The 12,545-nt window shown below is 44.1% G+C and overlaps 1 long non-coding RNA gene across 1 annotated transcript; it reads left to right on the top strand.

The window, feature by feature from the left end:
* Window positions 1–6,488: 6,488 nt before the first annotated feature.
* LOC115093602 lies at window positions 6,489–8,465 on the top strand. The gene is made up of 2 exons (XR_003857349.1): window positions 6,489–6,536; window positions 7,397–8,465. It is a non-coding gene; the product is annotated as an uncharacterized LOC115093602 (long non-coding RNA).
* The last annotated feature ends 4,080 nt before the right edge of the window (window positions 8,466–12,545 follow it).

Genomic DNA, 12,545 nt, shown 5'->3' with positions numbered 1-12,545 from the left:
TGTCACTAATGGTCCTAGCTCAATACCCTAGATACAGTGTTGCTAAAAACAATAAAAGCCCTGTGTAAATTAGTGCTTTTTCCCTTTGGTTGTCTTTTGGTCTATTTCCTAAGATCTTTATTTTGTAGAAATTTAGTCCACAAAAGTTAAGATGCTGTTAGTAATTTAAGATTGCGCCAATGCGACTAGGAGCAAGATGCTGTCAGCGCTGAGAAATTATCAAATAAAACGCTGGTTTCAAGCGCTGTCACTGCTACAACATCCAGTCAAAGCGATTATAATCTTCATGTCATCAAGTGAAAGCTAACAGAAGTTTATTTTCATTGATTTGCTTTCTACCCCCTGAAGAAACCTCTGTTGGGGTCTTGAGTTTCTTAGGGATATCACAGTGGGCGTTGAATGTTTAATATGTAAGATATTTTAGCCAACATAAGCCTTTCATTTTTTGAGCAAGTTTGCCTTATGAAGATGCAAGATAGGCTAGCTGCTATATGCTATACTTGGGTTTTTTTTCCCCACTGGCTTCACACAATTGAATTGTATATGGATGTTTTTGCCAGTGATAATTACAACTTTCAAGTCTGCTTATGTAGCAGTGCTATAGAGTGATATGTTTGTAAGACAGCTGCAGATGAAGTGTTATGAACTGTTTTTCATCCACATAGATATTTTATGAGGGATCAAAATGTATAAAATGTATTACATTTCTTTTTCCTCTAAAAAATAGTGGTTTTCATCCTCACTATTTTGGTGCCCTCATTATATTTTTGTTAGGGTGTGTGTATGTGTGTGTATTTATTTATAGAGGGGGGGTTTGTTTGGGGTTTTTTGTTGGTTTTTGTTTTTTTTTGCAGTATGAGAAAAAAATGCCATAAACTGACCATCAAATTTAGGTGGCTTTAAAATTTTGTAGCATAGTGCTCATGATAAACAGTACAATGTGCACATTTTATTAGTATATCAGATAACACTTCTCACAGTGCATGGTACAGAAGACAAAACATGAACAAACCAGTTGTTCAATCAAGGAAATGTAAATTCTCAAAAGTCACAGTATTACTGTGATTATTCTTGTTAAATAAAAATATTTTGTCCACAATATTTAAGGGGAGAAACTGTTCAAGATTCAAGAGAGCTGATTTTCCAACTAGGTAAGACACAGTCAACTCTCTCGTTTTTCTAGCACAAGCTGGATCCTTTCAGTGGCCCTGTGTGCAGGTGCACTCAGCAGAACGCAGTTTTACCTGCAGTTCTGTGCACATTTTGGGGCGGATTTTAAGAGCCCTGCTCGTGTAAATCCGCCCGGATTTACGCGAGCGGGGTCCTGCGCGCCGGTGCGCCTATGTTCAATAGGCCTACCGGCACGCGCAGAGCCCCGGGACTCGCGTAAGTCCCGGGGTTTTCCGAGGGGGGCGTGTCGGGGCGGGGCCAAGCGGCGCACCGTTTTCGGGGCGGGACGCGGTGTTTCGGGGGTGGGCCCGGGGGCATGGTTTCGGCCCGGGGCGGTCTGGGGGCGTGGCCGCACCCTCCGGAACCGCCCCCGGGTTGCTTCTAGGCGCGCCAGCGGCCCGCTGGCGCGCGGGGATTTACTTCTCCCTCTGGGAGGCGTAAATCCCCCAACAAAGGTAGGGGGCGTTTAGACAGGGCCGGGGGGGTGGGTTAGGGAGAGGAAGGGAGGGGAAGGTGAGGGGACGGCGTTAGCGAATTCCCTCCGAGGCCGCTCCGATTTCGGAGCAGCCTTGGAGGGAACGGAGGCAGGCTGCGCGGCTCGGCGCGCGCCGGCTACACGAAATCGGTAGCCTTGCGCGCGCCGATCCAGGATTTTAGCGGCTACGCGCGTATCTACTAAAATCCCGCGTACTTTTGTTGGCGCCTGGAGCGCCAACAAAAGTACGCCAACGCACCATTTTTGAAAATCTACCCCTTTTTGTGTGCAAATTTTACTCCTGAAACAGCAAAAAGTTTTACGCACAAAAAAACATGTACCGAGAACTGTACTCACTGCTTAGGGCCATCATATGGAAATTCCATGTAAATGAAGGCTTTAGCTATTAAGCCAGCACGCCTCTCTGCACTGGGTGTAACTCATATATATAATGACATGGCTTTCATAGTCTTCAGTCTTGTACAGTTTGCTAAAACAGCCTTGACACCTTCTGACACTTTCACTCTGCTGTTTTTGGGTCTGAACTCAAGAGGCCAATATTCAGCATTACTAAGCCAGATAAGTTTTATCCAGCTAACTTACTTAGCTGGATAATTTTGAATATCTATCCCCTTGCACGCGCTGAGCCCTAGGGGAGCCCCGATGGCTTTCCCTATTCCCTCTGAGGCCGCTCCAAAATTGGAGCGACCTCAGAGGGAACTTTCCTTCCGACCCCCCCACCTTCCCCTCCCTTCCCCTCCCTAGCCCGCCCCCCAGCCCTACCTAAACCCCCCCCTAACCTTTGTTTGGCAAGTTGCGCCGGCGTAGATTGCGCGCGCCAGCCTAGAGGCCCTATGGAGGCCTCTGGCCACGCCCCTGCCTGCCCACGCCCTGCCCCTTTTTTCAAGCCCTGGGTATTATGTGCGTCCCGGGGCTTGCGCGCGTTGCTGGGCCTATGCAAAATAGGCTCGGCACGCGTAACCCCAGCTGGATTTAAATGCATAGGGCTTTTAAAATCTGCCCCATAAGTTTCATTGTAGCCCCATACGGACAAGTGTGTGTTTCCTACCCCAGGGAAAAGCGCAACTAGCGCTAGCCTGGATAACAGAAAAATGTAGCAATAATAAAAATCAGAGAAACTATATCATTGTGCTTAGGACCCATCACTAAAGTTCCTGAGCTATGCCTGTAATAATTCTGGACAACATACATAAGAAGAGGAATACAATGAATTGCATCAATATTTTATTTGCATTTTATAAGCCTATCTAACATTAAAAAACTATCTAACACACTCATACTATACTCATGCACTCACATTTAAAAACAAACATGTTCAAAAAACATGAAAATCAGAAATATTATCAAATAATTCAATTGTAATATAAAGTGCAAATGCTCACATCATTTTTTTAAACATTATACAATCAATCAACCAATGGAGTCAGTCCTCAAAATGTCCAACAAAGATCTTCGTTTCGCCAAGTTTATCTTAATGGCTTCATCAGGGATAGGACTGATTTAGATGAATAACAGCTATCGTCTCAAAATATTAATGAGTGACACAACTGTAGAAATTCGAAACTTCAATTCTTAACAAGTCTTCCAACATGCGATCTACAAACCAAATTACATCGTTTATCACATATCCCAAAAAGGGACTCTATAATATTCAACAACTGGGGCATTCTGGGGCATTTAGGTTCAAAGAAAACCTAGCACAAAACAAAAAGGTTATAGGCTACAGTCAGTTCCTTCATAAACTGTGCTTATCTCCATCTCCTCAACCTCATTCTGGCTGCTTTTCTACACTTGCTGGTCCTTCATCCATCTCTGTCTTTTCCAGCATTCTCTTATTTATTTATTTATTTCTCACTTTTATATACCGAGGTTCTAGTAACAATGTTACTAATCACGTCGGTTTACATACAACATTGAAATGACTTGAACGTGAGTCTTACAGAGAACAAGGAATGAAGAACTAGGATATAACTCATTTTAAACACATTATGAAATAGATCATGTTAAATAACAGAAATCAAAAATGCAAGGGATTAGGGTAAAAAATGTAACATTTGATCAATTGCATCTAGGATTATTAAGCAGCGGGAGATAAACTGAATTGACCAGGGTGGGTAGGAGTGAGTAAAGACAAAGTCATGCATAGGCCCTCCTTTGGCAGTTATGTTTCCTCGGTATATATTCTATTTAGTACTTCATCCCCTTCCTGTGAGAGGTCTGAGTCCTCACCTGCCCTACACTCAAGGACTGCACCTCAAAGCCCCATTAGAGTCTTGGAGAAGTAGCTTTTCTGTGACCTGTTCTAGGGCTTTTTTCCTTCAGATATTAGTGATGTACTAAGGGGGGGGGGGGGGACAAGGAGGGCAGTCCACCCCAGGTGACAACAGGGGGAGGGGTACTATTGCCACCAGTATATAAAAAGGTCCCGCAGTGGTGTGGAGAAATGACTTGCTGGCGGGGTTCACACACCTCACCAGCAAAAATGAGGTCCTGCGGAAGAAGAGGCTGGCAGCAGATGAAGAGGTCGTGTGGTGCCATCAGCATTTCCCCAGAACCAGTGGCAGAAGAAGAGGCCCTGCAGTGCTGCCAGTGTTTCCCCAGAGCCAGTAGCAGAAGAGGCCTTACGGTGCCACCGCTCTTTCCTGGAGCCAGCAGTAGAAGGGGCCCTGCTGTGCACTCAGTGGCCGAAGAGGTCCAAAATGTATGTGAGAGTGAGAGACTGGCCCTGTGAGAGTGAGTGCATGTGTAGGAGAGGGGGTGTGTGTATGAGAAGGTGAGTGTATATGAGAAGTGTGCGTGTGCCTGTGTATATATATATATATGAGACAACACCTTTCTGTTTGTGTGTATGAGAGGGTGCCTATGTGCGTGGGGGGATGAGACAAAGAATGTGTGGGTGTGTGTGTCAGAGGAATCGTGTGAGAGATACAGAGGAAGAGGGTGAGTGTGTGAGAGAGAGAGAAAAACGTGTCTCTCTCACACACTCAAACTCCCTCCATCTCTCAACAACAGGCTGATGCAATATTGGTGCGGTGAAAACAGGCACTCATGAGCGAGCACTTGCTCCCCCAACACGCACCAATGCACCTCTCCAGGGTGCCCGATTTAATATTTAAATCGGCTGCTGCAGTAAAAAGGAGGCACTAGGGGAAATTGCGTGCCCTTAGCACCACCTTGGCAGCAGGCACCTAGGAGAGGTCGACTGTCAGCCGGCTAGGAAAACAAATGCTCAATTTTATGAGCGTCCATTTTCCTAACCTGTGCACAGTCACAGGTTAGGAAAATGGACACGCGTTAATTGAGCGTCTCTTTTCCTAACCTAAGTGCTGACACTTTTTTTTTTTTTTTTAAGTTGTCCTCACTTTTGTTCCTCCAACTTAATATCACCATGATATTAAGTCGGAGGAAGTACAGAAATGCAGTATTTTCTGCTTTTCTGTACTTTTTTTTTTTTTTTTGGTCTGCTCAAAAACTAATGCCTGCTCCAGGCAGGCATTAATTTCCGAGGCTAAAAAAATGGATGTCAGGCACACTTTTTTTTTTTTTTTAATCAGGGGAGAATAGCTAATAGTCTCATCACCATACATTGGCATATGATGAACGCTATAAGCTTCTCGGGGGGTTGGACATGCGGTTTGGACTTGCAAATCCTCTTATAGCATAAGAGGTTGTGGATGCACATCCAAAACGCACATCCAACCCCGGGTTAACCAGTGCACCACAAGTGTATATGTGTGTGGGAGACAGAGGGAGCATCTTTTGTTTGTGTCTGTGTGTATTCCCCCAGTCCACAACAATCTCAGGTTGACAGGTATGGAGAGCAGGGTCTTTTTTAAATCCTTATTAGTTTTAATGCTTTGAAATATGTTATCTATTTAAGAAATTTTAAAATTATATAGTGGGTTGGGGGGATGTCAAAGGAAGTATCCATACTGCATGCCAAATACTTTAGGTACGCCACTGCTGCTCACACTCTGGCAGTGGGAGATCCTAATCCCAGTCTAGGCAGCACCTACTTGTGTGATGTGTGTATATATTTCTTTCCACAACCATACACTCAGAGAATTTTCTTGGATTTTAAATGCACTATTATGCAATAATTTTTATTGAACATCCACAAGCAATGTAAACATAGACACAGTTAAAATTTAAATAAGCAATCATACCAAACATTCACACACTAAAATCTGTAAACCTAATGACACATTGTAATACTGCTTACAATACATCTGATTAAAGTGCAAAAAACAGTGAATATTTCAAATGTTTATAATGCAAAAATACTCTACTTCATGGAGTTCAGTGTGTAAACACGTATTGACGATGAGAGAATTTCAACATCCTTGCTTAAGATTTCCTTATAGATTACCGGGTCATTTTTCATGTGACTCTAGCGGAGTTATTTATGCGATTGTATGTCCGTGCAATCTTATATATATAGGTCAAACATGTAGAAAAGTTAGATTGCGGATAATAGAACACAGAAGCCGTATTAAGGCGAATAAAATGAGTGCTCCTTTGGTAGAGCACTGGATACAACAGTCTCATACAGTAGATGATTTGAAATTCTTTGTAGTGAGAGAATTAAATTTAGTAAAAGGAGGTGATTTATCTGCATCTTTGCGAAGGTTAGAACAGCGCTTTGTTTTCTGGTGGGGTACGGTGGCCCCGAATGGACTAAATGGCCCTATTGAATGGGACGCTTTTCTGCATGTTAGTTGAAAATCATTCTCAGGTGGTTGGAATTTAGGTTTTGGTAATTGGGGCACTGAGTAGGATATATAAGCTTGTAGGATGTAGTGAGACGTCACTACGTTTTGGTGACACGTGATACCCGTTGTTCCATGTGAGGCGTTGAAAACTTTGGAAGGTAGGATCTGGCGGCGTTTTTAAAGTATTTGATTTGATAGCAGCTTGTTTTTGGTATATGATGATTTACCCCTTATATATTTTCAAATTATTTTTTAGAGGCTGTATTTAAAAGCTGTCTAAAAGCCATTGAACTTTGAACAGCATTTGGTATTTGATTGGAAAATAAAACAGGTCAAGTTGATAGATATAAAAGCTTTTTGCTATCTATAGTGGGGTTGTAGTTGTTCTTTGGAAACATAACTATTATTCAATCTTTATTATTTTGGATATAGGTGATACATCGTAGTTGTTAAGAGTGAGTCCCTGATGAAGCCCATTTGCGCGTGAAACAAGGATCCTTTGTTGGACAATGTATATGTGGATGGAGGTTAGAGGGCAGCTTGCCCCAGATATAAGCTGATTTGACAAGCTGTGGATTGGTGCAAACAGTGGTGCCGGTGCAATTTACAGAGATTCAGCACATACATATATTAAAACAATTTAAGTCCCGGGAAAGGGAGCTGAAATACATATGAAAAATATGAGTGAGATAATATTGGAAACGCCATGAAGTAGAGTATTTTTGCATTATAAACATTTGAAATATTCACTGTTTTTTGTACTTTAATCAGATGTATTGTAAGCAGTATTACAATGTGTCATTAGGTTTACAGATTTTAGTGTGTGAATGTTTGGTATGATTGCTTATTTAAATTTTAACTGTGTCTATGTTTACATTGCTTGTGGATGTTCAATAAAAATTATTGCATAATAGTGCATTTAAAATCCTAGAAAATTCTCTGAGTGTATGGTTGTGTCTAGTTGTTGAGAAATTTTTGAATATATAGCCCTGTGTGTTTACCGTATATTTCTTTCCAGGCAGGCTCAAGAGATACGTGAATCTGTGCTGTGAGGATTTGATGCCTGTGACTTTTACAGAAGAGAGGCTTAAGGGATCTACATAGTAGAAGTTAATTTCTATTCAGTGGTTAAGGTTTAAAGAAGAATGGCAAATCAAGCATTGCATGTGATTGATCATTTTTATCCAACGGACAAAAGGGGCAGTTGCCCATCATCACCGCTATTGAGGACCCACTACTGCATTAGTCTGCCTGTTCAGACACTAAATTCAGTGAGTTGAAATGCATCACAGCATCTTGCGCATCATGAGAATGAACATCAATAAAGTAGGCAGAAGGCTGCATCAGGGCCAGTTAGGAAAACAAAGAGCTCATTCGTCATGAGAAAGTGTGCTGGAGTTCAATGCATTTCTGTAAAATCAAGCAGTTCTAGTTACACAGATGTGAGATGTTTTTTTTTTTTTATGGTGCTGACATTTTTCCCAGAGCTTTCCAGTGCATACTTGAAGAGCTGAACATACACGTCAGCGGCCATGTTTGCAGGCGTGCAGCCTGCCTCCGTCTTCCTCCTGCAGCTGATGGTCATGTTCCAGAGTTCCTCTCTGTTCATTGCCCTATGCATTTTTTTTTTTATTTTTTTTACATTGGGGTTCCTCATTTCTAGTTTCATTGGCAGTGTGCATCTTCAGTGTTTCTTTTCCTTGAAATCATGTTTTTTTGTTTAATTTTCATCCTCCTCCTCATTAGGGCCTCCGTTGTGGCTGCTGCCCCTTTTTCTCCTTCAGCCCTCTAGCTGTGAAACCTTTCATTTTTAGGGAAAGTGATTGACAAGTTGGTGTACTGTCAGCTCTTGGATTATGGGACTAAGGTCAAACTTTTCCACCCTTGTCAGTCAAGATTTCGGGCTTGCCGCAGAACTAAACTAGATCTATCAGTGCTATGAATGGTGTCTGAATGCCCCTTCACACTTTGGTTGAAATTGGGCCTGGATCTGTCAGTAGGCACACTAACCTTATGCCTAAGTGACAAAACTCTAAGGGCAGCAGGCTCGCTAAAGAATTGCTGCCTTCCATCTGTGCTGAATCTCAGCAGAGAACAGCTCTCTTCTTCCTTATCCAGCTGCAGAGGACAGGAGAGGGGAGGGGTTGAGCCTGGAGTGGATAGCAAATGGGGATCATTGTGCTCAAGTTGGGAGGGGTTGAATGAGGGATCACTGGTGGGAGAGAGGTCAATGTGTGTGTGAGTGTGAGAAAATAAAGGATTGGTGTTGGGGTGGGGTGTGTGTATATATACCAGATAGGGTGGGTGGTTAGAGAGGGGGATGCAAGGAGGAACAAGACTGGAGTACAGTGGGGTCCTCTCCCCCTCCCTCTACAATCCTCCCTCTTTTATATCAGATTCTATCCCCCACATCCCTCCTATCTTTCCCATATCCTGGAATCCCTAATCCCAGATTCTCCCATCTTCTGACTTTCCTCCTTTCTATCTTCTTTTCCCTCATCCCAAATTCCTAAATCTCCCTAACCCCCTTTCTTCCCACTCTCCTCTCACCAATCCCCTCCTTCCCCATTCCTTCTCCTCTCACCCTGTCCTCTTTCCACCTTGAAGACCCTGTACTAATTCGTGAGATCACTTTTCCTTAAGCAATAAATATAAAATAAATGCCTCAGCCACAAGCTTGAAAAAATAATTTTACAATGTATATAAATGATGGAAATATTGCTAATGTACTTCAGAACTGTCTAATTCCTGTCACAGGCCACTGTAGTGCTGTGCTTTAGATCTTCTACTCCCTGTTGTCTGACCACCATAGGGTGGAGAGTATAAACTTATCTGTCACTGGTTGAAATCTTTTTATGATTCACTTATATCTTCTGGTAACATGTTTTGTTTGTTCTATTTTGACCTGAGGACAAGAGTATTATCTCTGGAAAGTTAGTCATGAAATGTATTAAGTTAATTAAAAAATATATATATATAAGGGGATATATATATATATTTTTTTTTTTTTGTTTTGTTTAACTTCTGTAACTCCGTATCCCGGTGCTGCGTAACACCAATGGGGCCATTATCAACTTGATTCAAGGTGCATTAGATGTACACATGCCACAGTTCAAAAACAGGAATTAACCCCACAGCAGGTCTCCTCAGTTATAGTCCTTCCTCTGTCTTATTACCAGGACCTCCAGGGCATGGATTAAATGAGGTTCCTACATGGACAGGGTATCCTTGTGTTAGCAGGAAAAAACCCCTTCAAGCTGGCAAAAATGGATAAGAGACAGTCTATGCACAGAGACTCCCAAGTTCCTCTCTGCGCAGGGCCAAAGACTCCAATCGGGTGTCCTCAATATATCTCAATTTGGTCTTACTCACGGATCTCCAATGTCTCTCTCAAGCTCTTGCTCTTTCAAATCCCACAATGGAAGGGATCCACCCTAGAACACAGCTCTGGATAATCTGTTCTCTAGGGAAGAAAGAGATAGCAAAACTCTTTCCCCTGGTTCTGCTAAACAAAAATTCTCCCAGGACAAGCAGGATGGTAGTTCACATGTGGATGACATCATCAGATGGAGCTCTGGTACGGAAAACTTCTGTCAAAGTTTCTAGAACTTTGACTGGCACACTGAGCATGCCCAGCATGCCGTAATCCCTGCAGCCACAGGGGTCTCCCTTCAGTCTCTTTTTTTCCGTGCTGTAGTTGCCTCGCGGTTTAGGAGCTCTGTGAGATACTCACACTCCTTTTTTCCTCAAGGAAAACTTTGAAGTATACTTCGTACACATTGCCTGTCAGGGGTCTCCCATCGCGCCTCATGTACCACGGTCGCTCAGTCAGTACTTTGTCCCGTCTCCGGCTGGTTCCCGCCTGCCTCTCGGTTCCTGCAGGCCACTGACCGTTTTCACGCCCTTTCCACCGACATGGCGACCAGTTTTTGAAAATGCCCAGACTGTCCGAACAATGTCATTCACGGACCCCCACACTGTATGTGTGCTATTGCCTGGGCTCATCTCACGATGTCCGTCGGTGTCCTGAATGTGCCCAAATGACTCCCAAGGGCAGAAGAGCAAATCTGGATAAAATGGAGACTCTCTTCCAACTAAAATCTGCTCCATCGACTTCTGCCCAGCCATCACCGGCATCAAAAACCCCATCCACAGACAAACCTCGCCGGGAACAACACGGAGCCAGTGACTGTCCGTCACCGACGCCATACAGGGCACCTATTGCATCATCCTCTGTGTCGGGGAAAGACCACACTCAGCACTGGACAAAGCACCAGCATCGACTTGATCCCATGCCCGGTGCCAGCACTGACATCGCATCGGCATCAAAGGCCACCGAGCCGCCATCGAAGAGGGCCCAGTCAGAGAAGCGTCCATCCTCCTCTGCACTTGATGCCCTGAGGCGTTCCCCACCGATACCGGTGCTGGGTACTGAGCTGCCAAGAAGCCGCGCAGATCTGGGACTGGGCCCTTGCATACTCCATGCATCTCCGGGCCACTTATCTGGCAGGCATACAGAATGTCATAGCAGATCGCCTCAGTCGACAGTTACATCCCCACGAATGGTCACTGGACCCTGTCATATCGACCACAATCTTCCAATGCTGGGGTCAACCAACCATCGACCTCTTTGCATCCAAAATAAATCACAAAGTGGACAGATTCTGTGCCTGCACAAGCACAAAAATATGTTAGCCATGGATGCCTTCGCTTGCCCCTGGAATAAAGGCCTCCGATACCACTGATAGCCAAACTCTTGTACAACTACAGCAGGACTCATAGGCCCGTACTGGCCTCAACAAGTATGGTTTCTCATACTGCTTGACCTCTCGCTCAGACAACCCATTCGCCTGGGCACAGTGCCCACTCTCATGACTCAGAACCACGGCATGCTACGCCCTCTGAACCTTCAAACCCTATCCCTCACAGCCTAGATGTTGAAAGCTTGATCCTGCAACCACTCAATCTTTCAACTGATGTTTCTCAAGTGCTTGTAGCTTCATGAAAGCCTTCCACACGTAAATCCAGTCGTTCTAAGTGGAATAGATTTACCATATGGTGCACACAAAAGGGTATAGACCCTTTTTCCTGCCCCACTCCATCTCTGTTAGACTATCTCTGGCACCTTTCAGAGTCTGGTCTCCAGACTTCCTCGGTAAGGGTACACCTCAGTGCCATCTCAGCATACCACAAGGGAGTAGGGGATGCCCCTGTAACAGCGCAACCCCTTGTGAGCCCCCTCTGCAGCCACCAGTCACTGAATGGGACCTAAATATAGTACTTACAAGGTTCATGCGCTCCCCGTTTGAGCCTTTGCACTCCTGTGATGTTAAATTTCGTACATGGAAAGTTCTCTTTCTAGTAGCCATTACCTCTGCTCGAAGGGTTAGTGAGTTACAAGCATTTGTCACATACTCACCCTATACAAGGTTCCTACATGACCAAGTGGTTCTGCATACTCACCCTAAATTCCTTCCCAAGGTGGTTACTGACTTTCACCTGAATCAATACATAGTCTTGCCCACCTTTTTCCCAAGGCCTCACTCTCACCAGGATGAGAGAGTTCTATACACCTTGGGCTGTAAACACGTACTTGCATTTTACCTAGACCACACTGCAGCCCATAGGAAACCCACCCAACTCTTTGTTTCTTTTGATAAAAACAATCCGGGAGTTGCAGTGGGTAAACAAACTCTCTCCAACTGGCTAGCAGACTGTATCGAATTCTGCTATGAAAAGGTAGGCCTTCCTCTCCAGGGATGAGTGATGGTGCACTCAGTAAGAGCCATGGGAACCTCAGTAGTGCACTATCGTTCAGTACCGATTGCTGAGATCTGTAAAGCTGCAACATGGAGCTCTCTTCACAGATTTGCAGCACATTACTGCCTGGACAAGGAAGGACGTCAAGACTCTGCCTTTGGCCAATCTGTCTTGAAGAATTTATTTCCAGTATAATCCCAACTCCTTCCACATCTATCTGCTGTGATTTTCAAGCTGCCTCATTTCTACCAACAGTACACCAGTTGTTGTGCCTGTTGCACAAGTTGTAAGCTGTTGATCCAAATAAATATGAGTCAGCCTGTAGCTTGCTAATCACCCACAGGTGAGGTCTACCATCCTGCTTGTCCTGGGAGAAAGCAGAGTTGCTTACCTGTAACAAGTGTTCT

The sequence above is a fragment of the Rhinatrema bivittatum genome, chromosome 6 (genome assembly GCF_901001135.1).
Source record: "Rhinatrema bivittatum chromosome 6, aRhiBiv1.1, whole genome shotgun sequence".
NCBI classification, from domain to species: Eukaryota; Metazoa; Chordata; class Amphibia; order Gymnophiona; family Rhinatrematidae; genus Rhinatrema; species Rhinatrema bivittatum.
This window is presented reverse-complemented; position numbering and strand designations above follow the sequence as displayed.